The following is a 22,012-nucleotide window of genomic DNA, read 5'->3' on the forward strand; positions in this document are numbered from 1 at the left end:
AGACAAGAACAGTCCAGCAACAAATCACCACCGCTACTATCAGCTAAAACAATGATAAGGGAAAATAACAAGGGAAGAGAATACGATACCACCGGCCAAGAAAACGAGTTCCACCCGGAAGCCCCTGTCCTTCCGGGCAACTCCCAGTTACCCCCCACCCCGGGCATGACGTGCTGTGGTATGGAATACCTCCCCGGCTAGCCCGGGTCAGGCGCCCCGTCTCTGCTTCCTCACAGCTTCCCCTCCTCCCTGGCAGAGCATGAGCCTCACAGAGTCCTTGGTCAGGGTAAACATCACTTAGCAACAACCGAAAACATCGGCTTCACCAACGCTGTTCTCAAACTAGAAGTCAAAACACAGCACTGCACCAGTTAACACAAAGGAAAAAACATGACTGCTACTGCTGAACCCAGGACAAATGCTTACAAAAGATGCATAATAGTGCTAACCTTGCTCATTTTATAAATCATTTTTTCTAATCCCGCTATATTTCTGTATTCCATCAACCAAAATAACATCACTAACATAATCTTTGGGAGAGGTAGACTTGCAGAGGTCATGGATTTCCTATGACAGTACCTTTAACCAAAAGCCTCCTCCTCTTTTTCATTATTCTGCGAACTGAAAAAAAATCAGGTTGATTACTGCATTGCATCATCTAAACAGTAAAAAAAGAGAAACACCCATCCATTCGTCTGGAGGTGTTTGGTCTTCCATTCCTCAGCTTCCCATAGCATTTGACTGTGCTGAAGTAATCACATTTTAGTTTGTAGAAAATTTACCTTTAATTACACAGTTATCTTCAAGACCAAAAAAAGAGAAAAGATGTTTTTTCTTGCCTCTCAGAAGACACCATTTCATGCCCCGATGATTTTTTAAGAGGAATAGAAAAAGTAAGTCTGAATAGTTTGAGAATAATTTACTCCAACTTGAAGTGAGCTCTCATTCACCAATACTTACAAATAACTTAAGCAAAGATAAAATAATGTGTATTGTAATTAATATTTTAATTTGCTAAGAAAAGCTAAATAGTGATTAAACCCCTTCTCCTCCTCCTTCCCCCTGATAATAATGAAGCTAGGCAATTTCAAGAGAAGCAGAGCAGCCAGGAGTTTAATGCCGTTGATTAAGAGCATGTTTCTATGGTGGCTATTATGTCCCTCTTTAAAAGACGAAAACAAAACCAAGCCTTATTTCTTTTTAGAGATACAGGGTTTCTTCTGCCTTCATAAGACAGACAACAAGAAAATGTTTAGGAATAATTAAAGGCAATTAGGCTCATCAAGGCTCATTTCTGGTCTAGCTCCACTTCTTCTCCCTACAATGCGTGCTAATTGCTGCTTCAACATACCAAGTAGCATGGGTTATTTTTTTTTGTTCTTCCACAAACAAGACTATTTGGTCATTATCAGCTTTGACAGTGCGAAAAAGAGACTCCTGATTAGCCTTTTGTTTGCTTTTTTTAAAGATTTATATTACATGTCCTATCGAATAATAGTAATAAATTAATGCTTAGCAATTGTGTAGTACCTTCTGCTAGAGGATCTCAAAGTTCTTTGCAAACACTAATGAATTAATTCTTTCAACAGTTGTGTATAGTAGGTATCATCATCATAATTTTGCAGACTACTGAACACAGACACAGAGGTGGAGTAGCACATTTAGTGTCACAGTCAACATGTTATGATGTTGGTCCCCTCTTCACACACAATGAAAATATTAGCTTGTTTGCCATAAACATGTCTCCCATGTAACTTAATTTGCTATATCTGTTTTTGATTTATCAGTCTTTGGGTAATTTAAGGTATTTAAATATCTATAGAGAGGTTTCTAGTGGGAAATTAATAAAAGGAAGATACACAGAACTAGATATAAAAATATTCAAGTGCATCTACATTGTGTGTTGCATCAGACGATATTAGGTAGTTTAGTTATTGGAAGCAGAAAAGGTTCATTAGTACTGCTCTCTGATTATCAATTGCTGACAGCACAGTCACGACTGCTCAGCTCCCACAGAACACTTTGTGTAAGACTGCAATCCACCTACCCAACTCAACAGCTCTCCAGCCTTGAAAGCAGTTAGATGCCATACATATTTAATTTTTCCACCAGAAAATTTATTTCTCTGTTACTTCTAAGTCCAGAACACACAAACAGGAAACTTCATGTATGACTTTATGATTTTGAACATGCCTTTATGATACCTCCTCCAACAGTGAAAGACAGGTAAGAAGGATTTGCATGTACACTACATAAGAGACTGTAGTGACACATTGATTTCATTTCTTTGTACACATTAATTTGTTCATGCATCACACATCCATATTCATCCTGTAAATGAAACACACGCCAAGACCCCACCACAGTCCAATCTGGATCCATAAATTTGTCAATTGTTCAATCTTCATGTCTTCTAGACCTGTCTAATAAATATAATCAAATAGATCAGATCTCTCACGGAACAGGAATGCTCATTTATCACATGTAAAATCTGGATACAATTCTTTGCCTTGGAAAGATTTAAGTTCACATGCCCAGTCTCTCTACTTGTGAAGTCACGAGGTGGAGGAAAAGAGCTTTTTTTTGTTTAAAGTCTCGTTTAAAGTGTTTTGTTTTGATAAATATTTAAGAATAAAATATTGCTCATGCAACTACATGAGCAATAGCAGTAGCACGTCTGAACTTTGCCACTTAAAATCTGGTTGCAGACCCATCTCTACCGCTGCTAGTGGACAGCACGCTGTTTTGAGAGGTAAGAGAAGGCTGAAATCCACAGAAGATGAGGAGAGAACCATACCCAGTTTGCCACATGATGGCTGAGTGCTCCAGGTACCCTATGTACCAGGGTACCACAGTGTCAGCTCCTATTCCACTGTCCTGAGAAGAGGTTTAGGATCACAACATTTTAAAGACATGACAACACATGCAATTTCAGGCAGCATCAATGACTGCATGGCACATTAATTTCCTATACCATCTGAATTTGGGTGTTTGAAAACCATCCAATAAGCAAGATCATGCTGCTACTTTTTTGTCTTTCACATGTATTACTCACACCAGCTCTGCATATTTTAAGTGTCCTGATTTGTCATCCGCTCCCAAGTAACTAAAGAAATTTAGGATTATTACTGACATTAGTTTAACTACACCTACTTATGGTTTCTCTAGGATTTTGAAAGACTACAAAGGAAACGATATGGACACCAGGTGTTCTGCAAGTCCTTTAGCTAGTATCTCAGTGCTCATATGGAAATGGATTATATGCAAGTTTAAGTAGACATGGCATTATCACTCCCTGTGGTGAATTTCTTCAAGTAAAAGGGTCTATTTGGTGCAGAAAAGTATGTATTATAACAGATATAGTGTAGAAAAGCAGTTTGGCTGGAAATTTCAAGCAGTAAGCTGTGCTTTTGTGAAACCACAAAGTGAGGCTGAGAGCCACAATCTCTGGCTATAAGCACAGCTGTCTCTGCTGCTATTTATCAGTTTTTGCTCAAGGCAAGTAAGAAAGACCATGAAAAATGTCTTGGCTGTGATCAGACCATTTCTCTCCTAATAATAAAAATGAATGCTCTGCACAAACTTTACTGGCCTCACAAAAATCAAGTCATAATGTAGTTGCTTAAATTGGAATGAATTTTGTACCTACTTACATCCTAGACCTCAGTGTACCTTCTGGACAGTTATATTTCCCCAAAGATATTAGTACAACTGCACATTGGCTTTTACTGAGAAAAGTGGCACAAACCCTGCTTTTCAAGTTTGAATGTGAGAGTGTAGTCTATTTAGAACTCTCTATAAGATGCACTTTGGGATGAAAACAGAGTGATTTTTTTCTCCTCAAGTGAACTTTAGTGTATTCTACAGGTATTACGAAAGCAAGAAGAACCCACCTGGATTTTCTTAATAAAAGAAGTATGAGTTAATAAAAGAATATAACACATTTGAAACAATCAGAGATGAATAAGACAGCATGCTCCATTTTAAAAATAGAAATACTTTCCTCACTTCTCAAAAAGATGCTCCCATTCTCAGCACGTGCCCCTCCACGCTAATAATATCTTGGTGCAACTAAAAGATTAGTTACAAAGTGCATCGTATTCTTTTGGTGCCTTGACATTTATAACCAGGAGAGACAGAAGAATTTTTCATATTCATAAATCAAATCGACTTTTAAAAATCTTTATAGAAAGATTACTTCAAGTATTTCCATGGACTTTTTTATCAGACCTGCTGAGTACCAGTTACCTCATCTGATATACAAACAACCTGAACAGAGTCTGATTTAAGTCCTTACTCAGTGATATGCTGCATAAAACCTTCTATATGAAGGATAACGAATTATTTACTTGCTTAAAGCTGTCCTTATATTGAAAATTAGAAAAAAAAAAAATCTGGAATAGGTTCTTTCAAGATCTAGAATTTGATTAAATGAAGCAATACTAAATTACTAATCACAAGCAGTTTGCCTAGCCTCTGCTCCCCAGAGAGAAAGGTAATTTCAGCATCCCAAACATGTTTTTACATCCCCATCCCTTCGGCCTGTTTTTCACACCTCCAGCTATGCATTCAACATTACCCCCATGTTGACTGTAAATACCATGGCATTTTTTCTATTCCTTTGACATGGGCTCCCTATGGAAGTTTATGATGAGGCATTTTCAAGACTTAACCTGTTGGAAAGCATCACATGGATTTAGTATTCTAAACATTCTTCCCTTACTTGCCTTTCTTAAGAGTCCAAATCAGGGTGTTTTTTTTGTGATTTGTAAATTGGTCTTTCTGCAGGTAGGAGTCTACAGCTGTCTCATACTCTCCACAACACAGATCCCAGTACAATTTGGGCTGTGCACAGTAGATACTATTCTCTACAGCCAGTTTCTCAAAAACAATTATTTATGAAAGCATGACCTTAGTACTTATGATGACTTCATTTTTTATGCCTTTTCAAAAACCTATCAAATGGACAAGTAACATATTTTTATGCTGAATAAAGGCATTTAAAAAGAATGGGGATTTTAGAATAAAGGCCACAGAACATCTGGTGCCTATCACAGAAATAATAACCCTTACTGGAAAAAAATCCCATATACTTACCTAGCACTGTAAAAAAAAGGGCAAAAATTACAATACCCATAAAGTGGAATAGTTGGTGCTTCAGATGCCCGCTTCCAGATCTCAAGTATGGTACTTCCATTTTTAATAGCATATGTTTAACTGTGAATTTCTTACAAGTGAATCTATCCTAGGGTCACAGGGGCTGGGTACAATATGACTAGATACATGACAATACAGCAGGAGTGATTTACAGCATGTCATTTGTGTGAAACAAATTGGCACCTAACCTATAGTATCTGTGTTTGTATCTGGCTGAAGGAGATAACGCCGTTTGTGAAGTACATCACATTTTTTATCTTGCTATAACACAGACTTCCCTTGAAATGACTCACTTCTGTGTCACTTGTGAATAGATGGAAGAAATGAAAGAAACTTAGCATGGGTGCTTTCCTATGAAGAAATGAAATGCATGCCCTTCCACTAAGATCTCCAGTTTAATTCCTAACATATACAGAATTTCAACTTGACTTCACATAGTGAAACAACTCTGACCTACCATTTGCAAAAAAAACACAAAAACAAAACAGTTCTTGAAGAGATCCATAGCACTTTATTTCTTAATTTTTCCTTCATTAAAATCCGGATTATGATCCATGATCATAACTCTGAGTGCTGAAATCATTCATGTGATTTCAGTTGCAATTATTACTCAGTTGCATATGAGTAATTGCTCACAAGTGGAAAAAATGGCTGCAAGCATTTCCTTTAATACTGAAGCTTTTCTCTTCAGACTCTCACAGCCTTCTAACTCAGTTGTATGCTGAACTTCTATTCTGCCTCTCCTGTTCTTCTTTGGCATTTTTGCTCTTGCTGTTCTTACAGAGTATTCTGGCTTCAGGATACATTTAAGAACATTAACATTGCAAACTGGAGAAAGTGATGAAAGTTAAAATGTAAATTGTCTTATGTAAATCTTTCCCCAATATGCCAATAAAGGAAAAAAAAAGGCCCATAAATGCCAAATTTAATAACAGTAAAATAAAATTAACTGAAACTGTCTGGCAAAATTTATGAATTTAGATTTTTCTCCCAGATTATTTTCTGGGGAGTTTTGTTTTGCTTTGTTTTAGGTTTTTTTTAGATGGAGCTTATCAGTCAAAATTTTGAGGTGACTTCCCATGGAAATCAGAAATGGAAAAAGAAAAGCAAAAAAATTAAGAAAAAGAAAAGTGAGGGAAGGCTTGAAATGGCACAAAGGCGTCTCAGTAGAAAGCAACCCACTGTACTTCACTGTGAGTTGAAAGTGCCAGCTGCAGAGGCACTCTTCTTGTTTGTTTGTTTGTTTTTTAAACAAAGAAGACTAAGGGTAATCTGGGCTGCATTCAGCAAAGCATTGACAGCAAGTCAAAGGGGGTGATCCTTCCCCTCTACTCAGCACTCCAGGCCACACCTGGAGCACTATGTCCAATTCTGAGCATCCCAATATAAGTGAGACATGGACATACTAGAGAGAAGGGCCACGAAGATGATTGAGGAACTAGAGCATCTCTCCTACAAGGAAAGGCTGAGAGAACTGAAACTGTTCAGCCTAGAGAGGGCTCTGGGGCGATCTCACCAATATGCATAAATACCTGAAGAGAGGGTGCACAGAAGATGGAGCCAGGCTCTTTTCACTAGTGTCCTGTGATGGGATATGAAGCGATGGACACAAACTGAAACACAGGAAATGCCATCTGAACATCAGGAAACACTTCTTACTGTAAGGGTGACTGACCATTGGCACAGGTTGCCAGAGAGTGTGTGGAGTCTCCCTTCTTGGAGATACTCAAAAGCTATCTGGACATGGTCCTTGGCACCTGGCCCTAGGTAGCCCTTCTTGAGGAGGAGGACTGGACAAGATAACCTCCAGAGGTGCCTTCCAATCTCAGCCATTCTGCGATTCTGTAATCTTTCTGATCTGATCTCCTAACCTTTAAAATAAACACTGCTATGCCTCTTCCTGTCAGGCCCATACAATCTAAATTGTAGGCATATATGGTGCTTAGCATTCCCACCTCTGCTTGTAATGTACTGCTGGATGCATTGCCATGTACTGTGTTAGTGAACAGTGCTATCTCACTCTTTCAATTTCCATTCTTTTTCTTGGCAGCCTTCTAGACATCTATTCTCTCTTGCCTTGGCATATCTCTGACAGCAGCAGTAACTTTTGTTAAAGACAGGTGCTTTTGCATCTTTATAGAAAATTTTACATAAATTGAATGGGAACTATCAGTTTAACTAGAAAAGTTAGTTCAGAGATCATGACTTTCGATTTTTAGCATTTGAGAGTAGGAGTCCAATAAATGCATACAAGCCAGAAATTATAGGTAAAATTCTTACTAAGTAACTCTGGGGTACCCAGTTTTAGGGAATGAGTGAAAACACATCAGCTGAGCATTTGCAGATGCCTGTGATTATTCAGGCAATTTATTTAAATTTGCTGTTGCAAACAGAGTATTTGCAACATAAGTAGATGCACAGAAATCTGGGCATATCATGAATAATTAAAAAACACTGGCCAACAGTTTCTTCCCTAATAAATTTTCTTCAAGAAGCAACAATCTTAGAACCTCTATTAGAAATGCCTAGAAGCATTACAATTAGAAGTCAAACCAAAACATAAAGGACTTTTCTTTTAACTGCATGTTTTTCCTTTCAGTACAGAATAGGCACATCTAGTGTACTTCTTTTCTGCTGTCTTTACCGCAAAGCTTTCCCAGGATACTGTATCTAGTCAGACCCACTAAAATAATCAGCAAATAGAAATGTCTTTAACCTAGATTTAAAACCATGGCTTGATCCAGTAAGATCTTGGCCAGGAATTTGTTCCACAGTCACCATCCATAATGACTGAGAGGTCAGAGGCTACTCTGCTACTCACAAGTGCAAATGGAACTGCAAATGTACTGAAGTTCACTTGCTGCCAATTGTAAGGGCAAGGTTTGATTTGCAATAGGGCATGGAAGATTAAAATAACACAGGAAACTTGGCCGGTGGATAGGTCCAAGTGGACCTTGAAGGAAGTAATTACTTTGTACTACTGTACTCCCTCTTCCTCTTCTGCTCCTTCACTTCTTTATGTACTTAATTGTAAATTACCCTCCACTCCTAGCACTGGTTTAGTTTTAACTTGTATCAGTGAAGTGATACGGAAATGCTGGTACTAAATTCCTGCTGTAAAAACAGTGCCAATGCTTGGTGTCTATGAGCTTCAGAGCACTCTGAGCACTGGAGCTAGTGACATTACAAAGCTTGTTAACGTAAAACCTTCTTTGTGTTACATTTTTTGTAATACATTTTACAAAAATCTACCCTAGGGAACCAAGGGGCAGTTGCTTCTTTATTACATTTTAGAAGAGACACATTATTAGCGTTCCAGTCTATATATTATGAAATTAAGTGGATACCCTTGGGGTTAATTCCTTGTTGTAATTGTAATGAAAAGAAACAATTTCTAACCCTTCATTTAAGATCTATAACTATTAAAATCCACTAGTCTTAGTGACTCCTGGGGCCAGTGAAGTACTTCAGTGTACATGAAAAAGGGCACTCCTACAGTGTCCAATATCAGTAATTTATAAAAATAACTGCCTCCAAGTGGGAAAACTAACAAATGAGTTTCCATTGTGCCCCTCCCTGCTGTTTACCATTGCATGCTGGATTCACCAACTACGTAAAATTATATGCATATCAAAATTATGAAGCTGGGTTCCAAGATTATATTTTGCCTAAAGTGGGAAAGGTAGAGAAGGAATCACACAATACAGTGATTAAATACAAGGAAAAATCACAAAATGCAGCTATAGAATATCCTCCTAGGACAAAAAAGTTAAAAAGCAACGTTTTTTTTCAGATGCTTCTCAGTCGGAAATGCTCCCTCTTGCTTCAGCAAACTTTAACTTGGTTTTAAATAGTCAAAGTTTAACCATCTATTTCAAAAACGTTTACTTCCCTCTGAAAAGGCTTAATTTATTCAGTTTGGGAGATACGTAGTAGTGACAATGCTATTGCCTATTTTCAATGTCTTTATTCTGTATATGACTGTACTTTATGTGAGAATTCCTCCTCACTAGTGTTTTCCTACTGCCTTTAACACAGACAGCTTTCATGTCATCATATGTGGCAGGCTTCACTAGCTCACCTGCATGCTTGTAGCCCTTTTCACTTTCATAATGCTCAAAAGAGAAGCATTTTTGTAAATGAAATGAGAAAAGATGGATTTTAAAACCACAGTAGTTAAAGGGAGATGCAGGAATACTGCACTACAGGAATCTGTTATTAAATCACTTTTATGGACTGGCTAGGTTTTTATTTGACAGCAAACCTTTAGCATGTAATTCAGCCTGTTAGTAGCAAAATAAAATGCACATCATCAGATACTGTGTTCCAATTTAATATGCTTATTAAGATCATTGTTTGCATTAAGGTAAAAATTCTGCAAGTGCATTATTGGCTAACACAGCATAAATTCCCATTTGGTATGCAAGCATGCTGAACAGACATACTAATTTAATAGTAGGAGACTTTTCTAGGACTTTGTTAGAACAGCCCGTAAAAAAAAATCTCTTTAAGATGCCAGAAATGGTCTGTCTTTTTGATAAAGAGAGATATTTGTTTAGCTGTGGTTGCCATAGCTTTAATATTTATCTCTCTCTTTTTATTCATCATAGTATAAATTCCCTTAGGAGAAAGAAAAAGGGTCTTGCCAGACGTGAACGAAAGTAATAGCTGTTGTGCTTAAAGATACTATTTTGTCTACTATATCTATCTATCTACTACACTAAGTACTATACATACTATTATGTATGACTATTATGTATACATACTATTATGACTCTTCATTGGGGACTGTAGTGATAGGACAAAGGGTAACAGGTTAAAACTTGAACAGGGGAAGTTTAGACTGGATATAAGGAAGAAATTCTTTACTGTAAGGGTGGTGAGGCACTGGAAAGGGTTGCCCAGGGAAGCTGTGAATGCTCCATCCCTGGCAGTGTTCAAGTCCAGGTTGGAAAGAGCCTTGGGTGACATGGTTTAGTGTGAGGTGTCCCTGCCCATGGCAGGGGGGTTGGAACTGGATGATCTTAAGGTCCTCTCCAACCCTAACTATTCTATGATTCTATGATTCTAATGAAGTATGACACAGGTTACTGTGTACAGAGGAGTTTAGACTCCATTGGTTGTTTTTAAGGGAAAGGAGAGATGAGGCATCATTTTATATGTCATGGACCAGCAAAAAATTGGTTCATTTTTATAAGTATTTACTATGAATTCATGTTAATGTCACCTATTACTATTGGCAAGTCATGCTGGAGAATGTGCTTATTTTTCCAGTGTTTACAAACCATTTACACATCTCATCATTCAAAGCCTGTGCATTCGCTAGTCCTCATGCCAATCATTGAAATTAGCACTGCCACCTCAGGCTGGTATCTTAGTGGGATTTAAATTGCCAGCTTGAAAGGACAAAGACCTGTTACTCTTGCCTGCTTACAAAGAATTACAGGAAGTATAATACAATAGTTCAATAAAAAGACAAAATTGCAAGGCTGAAAAGGAATCACAAATATTTTCATTCTTATCATTGGCACTGCTTAATGTGCTGAATATATAGGTCTTTAGAAATTAATAAGTATTTGAACTTACATAAAATGAGCAGGTGGTCTCCATTTCACCAGACAGATGTTAGCATCACATCTAATGAAGCTAAACAGAACTACTGTCGATAGAAGGCTGTAAGTTTAACACTTTTCATGATCATTACATCCCTTCTAATAAATCAAGAGCTATACAGAAAAATACATGGCTATCCCTAGGAAGCAGAACACTTTCTAACATTGATTGTGCAGATGGTAGAAAGGGCTGCACTTCTCAAGGCCAGTTGCTAATTATCCTATATCAAATATGAATAGGATGAGTGCTGGGCAAATAACTGAGCAGAATGTTGATACTGGGAACCTCATCAAGAATTGGAAATCATAAAAAAATTAAACAGGGAGCTCTGACCTTTGAACTTCTGATCATTTCTTCCTTATGTCTTCATAGAAATGAGTTTATTCAAATCTATCTGCAAGTCCCTGCAATTTCACTGCTGATCATGTACTGAAGGGAGATTTTCTGAGTGGGACAAAGCAACACATTGATACGGCTGGGGTGCTTGGAAATTAATTTGCAATTAAAAGTATATCCATTTTATTCTAGCATCAGAAATTATATACAGAATTTTGGCATTAAAATGCTACCAATGAAACCATGTAAATGCTGAGAAAGGGTCCTTTTTACATGTGAGGGAGCATACAGGGTGAACGTTAATTCTGTTTAACAAATATAAGGCTTCTGAGATGCTGTGTCTGTGGATTATGCCTATATACTTTGATAGTTGTAGCAGAGATATTATTTGTAATGTGTACTGCAGTTAGTCAAGGCAATATTCATGTTAGGAAGTTGAAAATAAACATTTCCAGACAGACGACAACATCAGATTACAACTTGAATAACTGCAGTATAACTGCCTAAAACTTTCTTGTCATTTCAATTCCATAACATACCCATTACTTTTTTCTTGTTTGTATCCCTTACTTCTGCAAATATAAGCATCACTATATTTGTGAAAAAAATTATTCACCGTATGTGTATTTGCCAGCTCTGAATAGCAAATATATATGTGTATATAATTATCACTATTGCTTGTCTATTACTGAACAGTAAACTGGCAAAAAAAATTTCAAGCAAAGAGCAGTACTGGAACATTCAAAAAAAGTAGAGACATGCTTCTGTTTAGTTATAATTTATGAAATAAAGACCAAAACTGAGAAATTGCTTGTTACAGAAAAACACAAACCAAAACAAAAACCCCACCCAAAACAAAACCCAAATAAAGAAACATTCTCCTTAAGCAGCTTTGGTTAAATTTTAAAACTCGCCACCTTAGGTACTGATGTAATATCTTTTGAATATATTCCTAACATGATAGCTGTAGTTTGCCGACTCTGTTCTGTAGAACAGGAAAAAAAAAAATCACAAGGTCGAACCACTTCACTTTTAATGTGCACTGTCAAACCATAAAGATGAGAAACACTGCAGTCCTCTTGGCTTGTGATGGAAGTTGGTAAAATGTTTGTAGATAGAAAAAAGATGAACAAACACTCAGCATCGGCCAGTTCAGAGAAAATCAACATAAGATATTTCCATTGAAGTGAAATTATCTTTTCTTCCTCAAATAAACAGAGAAATCACTTTCCTCAAATAAATGGAGAATCATTTGCTGCTACATCCTGACTATGAAGCCATAGTTGTAAGAACAAATATTACTCCAGAACCTACCTTGATTCAGCAATCACCTGGGAGAAGGGAATTCTGGCTCCCAGTTTCTGCATCCAATTAATATCTGGATTATCTCCATCCTAAATACCTTGTAGCCATGTGGATTCAATCGTCAAGCGCAGTCAGAAACTGAAGCCAGGACTCCCACATTCCTCATGGGCTCTAAGCACCACTGTGCGATCGGATAAAATCAGGCACTTGCTAGATGGGTGCGACCCAGACTGAAGGGCAGACTGGGATTGCCTGATGTCTTCAACCCTTCTGGGAAAACAAGGGCAAAACCCCAAAAAAGCCTAACATTGTAGGCCAATGCATACAATAAACATTAAAGTCAAACCTGAACTATTGAATCCAGCGGAGAGATAGTTTACCCATGGATTCTGTAGGTTAGCACCACTGTGACATGCCAGGGTTGAAGACAAGCTATCAAACACTGCAGATGAATTTGCTGCATAAGGACTATCTCCCCTTACTTTCTGATGAGCATTTCTCAAAATGTGACTGCCCCAGGCAGGTGAATGCAGAACAGGAGGAATCACGCACCATCCGTGCTCACCCTAGCACATCACACCTCTCAAGCACAGCCAGAGGAGGATTTTAAATGGGCAGATGGAACAGCTAAGCACCCTGAGGAGCCTTTGTGCCTTGTCTTTAATCTTACATATTTTCCATTGTGATTAACTTGCTGCTTGCTTAATCCATGAAGGATTTTATTAACAAAAAAGAGAAAAAAATAAAGTTAATAACCTGTCATCTCCTCACTGATGAGGAAATGGTTCTTCAGTGTGGTAGATATTTTGAGCCGTTTACAATGCAGGGATTGAAAATTGAAGAGGTGTGTGCTAGACAAGTATTGCCTACAAGCACCTCATTCAAGTGCGTGAGGAATTGTCTCTCTTCCTACATTCTGTTTAGAACGTGTAATGGTCTGAACTGCTTTGTTCTCCACATATATTAAAAGGAGATTCATCGCTGAGTTAAAGAAAATAACCAAGTACTGTCTCTACAGACTTTTAAATAACAGTTCCTCCCCTTTTACTCTTGGCATTGTTACAGATGAATAACAGAATATTGGACGCTTGCTACAGAGCCTTGGGTTGTTGCACTGCAGAGAAAATTTGAGCTCTTTTAAAGAAGTCTGTAAGAGTTCCAGCAGAAAATATACCACTACTGAAGTCTCATTTTAATATCTGGATAAGTCTGCAGATCTGGCCAGGTTTTGTTTTCATTTTTGCACTGGAACTGTGAAAGTTTCTCATTTATACTTTGTAAGAAGCAATAAATAATCCTGTGTCTGATCAAGTGTGTTAATTTCAAATCTGAAACTTGAAACAGTTGATTATGCTGTGAGGGAAATATTCTGGGGGAAAAAAAAAAGTAAATTCAGAAATGCTTAGCCCTGTGTAAAAGTAGCATTAATGACAAGAGGGGTCACAGTGCTACCAGAAGCTTCATACTCCAGGCAGACTTGTTTCAGTGACACTCATATGCAGAATATCTATGAGATTTTCCTCCTGGCTAAAGCTTGGTACTCATCTTAAACAAATGTATTTAATACTCTTCTTTCGGGCCAGTTATGGATTGAATCATTCATTAACTCTGGAAGCCTTCTTCAGGTTTGCTGAAAGAATTACTCTTTTAGATTTCTAATGATTTCTAATTAGATTACTGATGACTATAATATTGAGTTACTACCACTTTATTTACTGGAGATATTTTTTTCCTAGCGTACACAGTATTTTGAGTGCTCTGTCAGGAGTTTTCAATAGTAGCAAGGGCCAAGTTCAGAACTCAAGAGTTCTTAAAAACTTGAATTAAAACCAGCTCAATATTCCCATTCCTCCAAAAGCAGGAGAAACATTTTTCTCAGGATCACTCACTGGACAATACATTCCCAATTGCAACCAAAAGTTTTGGTATGAAACAAATAGTTTCATTAAATGGAACTGGAGTACAGCATGAAACTGCAATATAGCACTAGTCTGGGAAAGAGTGTGAAAGTTAAAAAGCAGAGTGTGAAGGTTAAAAAGTAAAATACATCTCCAAACAGGGCCTAGAACACCTGATTGTGGGTAGTGTTCCATACTCACTGGGACAGGCTCCTCTCCAGTCTGCAGGAGAAAGCACTACTGCACTTCCTTGTCACCTGTACTGCCTGCTCAGCTCTCTCCTGCTGGGTGATGTCTTTAGAAGTGTCATCTCTGTGCGGGATTTTCATGCTGCTATGTAGGTGTCTCCTGGGGTGTCCACAGAGGTGCAGTCCCTGCTGCAGTTGCAAAATAAGGCCATGTGTTCATCCAATCTGTTGGTGCTGGAGAAACAGAGATCTCAGGACAGCTCATTTAGATTCTGAAATCTTCTGCAAACTTCTCACTACTTCTCACCATGCTGCAAAGTCTCTCTTTTCATCCCTGCCCTTGTTCTTTGGAAGAGGCTTAATGGAATAGTAGAGTCCAATCTCCTGAAGATACATTTCTGTAATTAGTCAAAGACTCTGAACTCTTGTTTATGTCCTTAGTGCATCCTCTGGGCCATGCCTGGGCAAGTTGGTGTTGAGCATATGTTTCCATTCATTACTCAGAAAAGTAACATACCAAATGGGTAAAATTCAAATGGGTCTTTGCACTGCCGCAGAGTTTGTTATTTGTTTTGTTTGTTCTTTCTCTTCTTGCAGCTGATCAATATATGAACAGATTTTCATCTGTCATCTATACTCAGCCAACTACCTCAAATAACCACTGCAGTTAAACTTACCCACATTTTTCTTTGAAGTTGATTTAGGTTGCATTTTGAATGTTTTGGATATACTTCTTACAAATTTACACTCACCTTTCATATGTATTTGTCATTTCATTTTGTACATGTAGATATCATTCAGGAGTTCCTTCTTGGTGACTTCTCATTTTGTGGATATTTTCTTCAGAAAACGTAACTCCAGGCATATTTGTATTAAGAAACTCAAGAATAATGTGATCGGTAAAAAAGTATAATGAAGTTGAAAGAATACAACTTCTAATCATTCAATAGTGTATTAGTTTGAGAACAATGATTTACTAAAACATGAAAAATAAAATAGATATTGTTCAGTTCTTGATATTTATTTTAATTCCAAATTATTATATTGTCCATGTGTCAGTCTTCTACCTAAGCTGCTTACCGAAAATACTCAAAACATTTTAGGAATATATATGGGGTTTTTTTACATTTAACAGAAGACATTAAAAGTCTTCTCTGGCTTTATATTTTATGAATATATGCTTTAAGAGATGCTTGCAGTTTTAAGGGTTAGATCACAGATACCCATAATAAAATGCACTAAAAACATACTCTGATTCCTTAGTTCTGCCTTGGAACCAGACTGAGGGCTAAATATTGAAGGCTGTGCAATATCAATACCAAGATTTTTGAGAGAGGTAGAACATAATTTCTACAACTCTCCTTATATGGGTAACAATGAAATACCAGAAAGTTTGGCATAAGGCTGATCTTTTACTTTACTAAATAAAGTCAGATCACATTTCCTACAACAAGAGGGTGAAACCTTGTTTCTAGGAGGTGGCTTGGTTTTTGTTGTCCTGTTCCTCCCCAGATTTTTTGATAGCTCAGAAAAGAATGAGGTCTCCAAATACAGGCCAGCACATGTGTGCCCCAGATAAAGAAAGTGATAAACAGTCCATGATAGATGATATCTCAGGGAAGGATACCAGATATCTTGATGAGGACTAAAGAATTTCCATTTGGAGAACAAACACTATCAGAAAAAAATGAAGATATGATAAAATAAAAAACATTCCAGGGTCATGAGCAAAAGGGGAAGATGAGGAAATGCAACAGTTGTCTTTGAAACTGCACTGAAAGTGATTCTTTGCATGTTAATATTTTTCAACCAGAGTGTCTGTAGTTTTTATTGAAACATTTGCTTTCTGCGTTGGACTCTAAAAATATTCTAGTTAAGATGGATCACAAGTGTTTTCTTTCATTCAAATTTTGATATTCTGTGGATTAAATTGAATACAACTTTACAAGAACTATTAGAAGTGCTTTCCTCCTTTCAAAAAGCATCTCCCCCTCACTGTTTTTCTTTCTTCCCCAACAGCGGTAATTGCCAGTGAAAAGGAAAATACCTTCAGAACAACAAAGTTCCCATCATATGAACAGTTAATTCAGAATTTGATGGCACTTTACTGTCCTCACTAAGCATAATTCCCATTTAGAAAAGCCTTAACCCTAGAGCTAGAGTAGAAGCAGCAGTGCTTACTTTCGTATTTTTCTTCCTTAATCCAAGATAAATCTCTATAATTAGATTTGACTGCTTTTTAAAGGAACAGAAATGGCAAGTGGCTCTATCTTAAATTAAGAGATCTATTACCTTTGGTGTTCTAATTCTTCTCAGCAATGTGTTGTCTCAGGAGGCACTTTCTCATCCTTATGAAAACTAACTTACTGTAAGTGTAAAGGGAAAAACACATCATTGGAGTTATGTACTGACTGCATAAGGAAAATATATACAAGTTTAGAGCAATGGAAAATAATTGCCAAGTATGTCATACATGAACATTTTATTAAAAAAATTCTGTAGCATAAGATACTCATCAAATAAGGCATTTTTATTGAAGGCTACATTTTCATTCCCTCATGCAAATGGGATACTGGAAAGTAAAAAGTAGAGACTCACCTTTTATGCTTTCATGAGTTGAAGGTCTAAAAGCTTCATGGCACTTCTGGTACACCACAGCTTTGTACAGCCATATCCTAAAAACCCTCATGGCCACCAGTACAAAGTGGTATGCCCTGCCAGGTTATTAAAGCATGTATTTGCAGTTAAATGTTCATTCTTCTTGCTCCAAGGACTTTCTTTTTTTTTTCCTGTGTCTTATAAGCTTCTCTTTTTAACTTCATTGTGTTTGTGCCCCATTCTGTCCTACTCTTTATATGGCTGTGGCTTTAAAACTGGACTTTAATGATCCTCTGATTTTGTACGCTCATCAGTCTTTCTCTTCCTAGTTAGACAAGCAGCAGATGTCCTAAGGTCTGTCAGTTAATTTGAGATTTTTCACGACCTGTTGTACCTCAGAAATACTGAATGCTGGTAGCATGTACAACAGTAACAATGCTGGAAGCTATCTGTTGGCTGATGCTGTGATTACAAATTCATTTATGTAACAGTAACCAATACCATTTATCTTCACTACTCACAACATTTGGTGGATGGTATGTACCTTATATTAAAAAGACCTGGATCCAAACTAAACCAGATTTCTTTCCAAGGACTGAAAAAAAAAAAAAAAAAGTACCTAACCAAGTGAAATATTACCCAAATGCAAAAATTATTTTCTCACTGGTCCCTCCTCCAAATGCTTAATTTTACTCATTCTGACAATTACTTCATCTAGGTAATGTAATGCATTCTATATTTCAATGGTTTTCAGACCTTTAAAATTAGGCTGTACAACCACACACTATCATACGCTGGCGGGATTTTAGAAGTCATCAACAGGCCAGATAGCTTATGGTTGCTGAACACAAAGTATTTTGACTCTCCTAGCTAATTCCACTTATTTCAGCAGAGCTGTGCCAACAGTGAATCTGAGCTCTCTATCTAAATTTAATCTGTTCATTACCTCTGAAGACTATTGCAAATAAATAGGCAATCAAGTAGCTAGAAGGACAGAAAAGAGGGATACGATGTATAATAGGTAACCTTACAGAAGACAATCAGAGCACTGATTCCTTTCCTTCCAAACAGAAGACAATAACAGTTCAAACTAATCACGATTCAAATTTTCTTTTCTACGTTTAATTGATACTCTGGAGACTTCATTCAGCTCACTCTAAATCAGTCCCTTGGTAATTGACTTCACCAATAACTGGATCAACCTGCAGGTAAGAACTGGAATGGGATCTGCAGAGCATAAAGCCTCTGCTTTATACAGCAGTGAAAGTCGCTCCAATACATACACAGTATAAGCAATTGTTGAGAAAGGCTTCAGATACCCCGACAATGTATTTTACCTTGAACTGGCAAAACATACTCAGTGTTTACCCAGCTCTTGGCTTCTTCACTGCTGCTACATTGAGAGTGACATTTGTGAAATGGATATCTTTCCCCAGGGAATGAAGTTAAGAACAATTCAGTTTACAAACTCTAGGCTAAAAAGGACTTTTCAGATAATGCTTCCAGTGAGGACTGACTGGGATGTCTCCTTAGGTGCAGTATACAACTCAGCTCTACACTCCTGTGGACTTCTGCCACCTGTCTGCTACTTTCTAGTCATTGCCAAATAAAATTCTATCTATTTAGAAAAGTTCACTAGACATTGCTATTTATAAGACCTTTCAAAGGTGTAACGGAATGTGTCTGTTGGTCAAAGGAGAATCTTATCTCACTATGGTTTCTAAATCTGTGAGTTTTTCTGAGGAATGGAGTGTTGAAATCTGATTGCTGAGGCTGTGCAACAAGAATGAAAGCTAAAGAGAAAGATTAAAGATGTTTAAAGTTCAGGTATATCTTTACTATCTTTCTCAGCACATTGACATAGGGATTAAATACAGTCTCTCAGAAAAGTGAAAAAATAATTTTAATAGAGTCTGGTCAGAATTAGGTAATGTAAGGCTTGTTATCCTCACACCTAAAAGAAGAATATTCTACCATGAAACAGAATAGCCCTTGAAGTAGGATATTCAGTAATAACATTCTTAAAAGTGACTGGTTGGTTTTTTATCAGACTTCAGAATTTTTTTTTTTTTTCTTTATTTCCTCTTCAGGGAAACGTACCAAGTTTTGGTGTCCTTGTGCTGCTGTCTCTATGTTCCAACTGTTCTCCTTTAGAAACTGTATTTTTCTTGTTCTGTCCTCACACTAAATACCTACAATGCCATACGAAGCTCTTCCATTTTGCAATAGCAGTAGAGATCAATAATCTAATGTGGGGCATAAGCTTCCATTTTACTAGACCATCATGGCCAAACCATTTTGTCTTTGTCATGTACATGACTCTAGCATATGGCTAATGACCAACATATGATCAAAGTTCACTGGTAGGAAACTGTAACTCTTGTCTGCTGCAGTTACTTTAGAAACCTGCAGCATAAATTTCAGTGTGTAACCCGGGGGGGGGGGGGGGGGGGGCAGGCCTAAGAAGAACAAATTCAGAATGGTCCAGTTCTACACAGCATTTCCCTTAAGCTAATACGACTTTTCTTCATAAGGCTATTAGATACATTAATATGTGTATTTGATTCTTTGAACACTTCTATTTTCTGTCTGATGACTCATAACGGAACTAACTCCAAGCCTTTCCCATGGCTGTTTTTAGTGGTTGAATACTCCGTCAGAAAAGGTGTGGGGTACAACTGAGAAGGAAACTGGTGAATTGTAAAGAGGGAAGGCCATTTTAGCCTAAAGTACGTTTGCATTTCAGAAGATCAGAGTAAATCATGTGCGCTTAACTGGCACTTGCTTTTTTAATTTAATTAATGCTAGAAAGACACTTTAAACCATAGTGCTCTAAAGGTGCTTGGAAGGAAAAAAATTGTCCCCCAAGTGTCTGATGTGAAGAGTCCCTGGGTGACACTCAGAGTAATGCACTTTTTGAGCACTTCAACTTACTCGTGTCTTTCAGCGCTTAATCAACATAATTTGACACAATTATAGATATAAACACTTTATAAGCACTTGGTACAAGGAGTGTCAAAAAAGTGCTGATCTCCACCAGTTTCTAGTGAAAACAAAAAGCTCTAGCACAGGACTCAAGCAAGTGCTTAAGACTGTTCCACACTATCAATAACCTTCAAAGAAGAACCAAAAAAAAAAAAAGAAAAAAGTGTTTCCAAAGTGTTCTCTGGATAGAGTCTTTAAAGACTTTATACATCCACATAGCAGGCTACTTAACCAAAATTGTCTGAAACATACACTCAGAGTTATTCAATTCAGCTGCTCATTGAGTAGCTGCAATGACTGGGTAAGTAAGTCAGCAGTATTTGAAAGAAAAGAGGAGAAACAAAAATGGTGACATTCAGAACAATTCTCATCTTATGTGTCATATTTACATGTTAGACCTTCCAAAAGAGGATTGAGAATACGTAGCTTGGGATGTAGCACAGGCCCTCATAAACATAGTGTTTAAGGTAAGACTGAGTGCAGGTATGCCATGGGAGCCTGTACCTTAAGAGTTTTTTCTGTTTATTCTCCTAACTTAGTTGAAAAAATATTCCGGAAAAAAAAAGCCCACATGAAATGCAGTTTATTTCCCTGCTACAGCTAGTGAGTTCTCCACTTGGTTAATGCACATGAGAGTGCTTCTTTTGAAGAGAATGTTGTTCTGCCAGAACACTGAGGACAGGTTCTAAAAGGCAGAGTCTGACCAGCAGTGAACCTTCATTAAATGCCTGCCACATACATTCCATTTCTTATCTGAGCAACAGATCCAGGTTTTGTGCTAAAAGTTTGTTCTGTTCAGTGGGGAAAAGAGTAACAGCACAAAGCTTAGGTTTCCTCACAGGACACTGTAATATCACCTCTCCCTCTCTTTTGTAGAAACTGGTTTTAATTATTAGCTTTTTAATTAGTAACTTTTGTGCAGTCCGTCATTTCAAATCAGAGTGAGGATTATGTTTTATATGGTAAAAAGATGTGTGTCTAAAGATTTATTTGAAATAAAAGCATAAAAACACAGCAAGCCTTTTTTCTGTTTTCCCTTCGTATTTGTAATTCAGCGTGCATTTACTCAAGTCACAAGCTGTGTTTTTGCAATGTGAGTGAGGCACATAAACTCTGATACATATTATCTCTTTGTATATGAATTAGGTCAGCTAAATTTATGAATATATCACCTGACAGTTACATTAATCATCTTAACACTTTGTGATCTTTTTGCCAGTAAAGTGGAATGACAATTTGATCATATTCAAGATCAGTTATCACATTTAGAAGACAGTATCTATGTAAACTAAATAAACAAAATGTAAAAGGTGACATTTTCAAAGTTATAACTTACTTTCACTAGGGTTAGCACCTAACTGCTTTTGAAAATAACCCATTAGAAATTGTTCCTATTTACCTTGTTAAGTGTTGGAAGTGTGTTCTTGCATGGTCCATCCATTTTGATACAGGATATACCTGATGTGCCTTGAAAAAATCTCCACTGTGTGCAATTGCTGGAACATTACTTGTCGAAACCAGACCAGAACATCTCTTCTTTTAGTTTTGGAATGAGGCAGGGAGTGGTGTATAACTGAGGATCCTAAAAAAAACCGGAACAAAATAGTTCTAAAAAAAAGCACCAAAAGAACAAAAAAAAATTGGAGGCAGTAGGAATTATAGGATCATCTGAAAAAATCAAACCAATTTTTCAGGCACCTACCAGCAGGGACTGAAAAAACTGTGGTTTTCCTTTTTCTGTCTGAAATTTGCCATCTACCAATTTAAGGCACTCTTGTAGCAAAGCACTTAAGCACTGCTCAAATCCTCTTGAAGTCAAAGGGATTTAAGTAAGTGAATAAAATTACGTGCATACTGAAGTACTTGGCTGCACTGGGTTGTATTGTTGAATTTGGCCATGGACAATTTTAAGATTACTCCAAGACTGAAACT

At 37.2% G+C, this 22,012-nt stretch overlaps 1 long non-coding RNA gene across 2 annotated transcripts in view; it reads right to left on the reverse strand.

Moving 5' to 3' along the window:
* LOC130598666 (uncharacterized) overlaps positions 1 to 22,012 on the reverse strand; it is a 30,393-nt gene that overhangs the window by 4,363 nt on the left and 4,018 nt on the right. The window contains exons 3-5 of one of the 2 annotated variants that reach the window (XR_008972054.1): positions 21,480 to 21,662; positions 16,790 to 16,863; positions 10,907 to 11,214 (exon numbers count right to left, since the gene is read on the reverse strand). This is a non-coding gene — a long non-coding RNA (uncharacterized LOC130598666). Of the gene's footprint in view, positions 1 to 10,906; positions 11,215 to 16,789; positions 16,864 to 21,479; positions 21,663 to 22,012 lie in introns of those variants that run through there. The other variant, XR_008972053.1, reaches the window with a different exon arrangement.

This window comes from Pezoporus wallicus, unplaced genomic scaffold, assembly GCF_028554395.1.
Source record: "Pezoporus wallicus isolate ANWC-B61680 ecotype Strahan unplaced genomic scaffold, APGP_CSIRO_Pwel_v1 contig_4238, whole genome shotgun sequence".
NCBI classification, from domain to species: Eukaryota; Metazoa; Chordata; class Aves; order Psittaciformes; family Psittacidae; genus Pezoporus; species Pezoporus wallicus.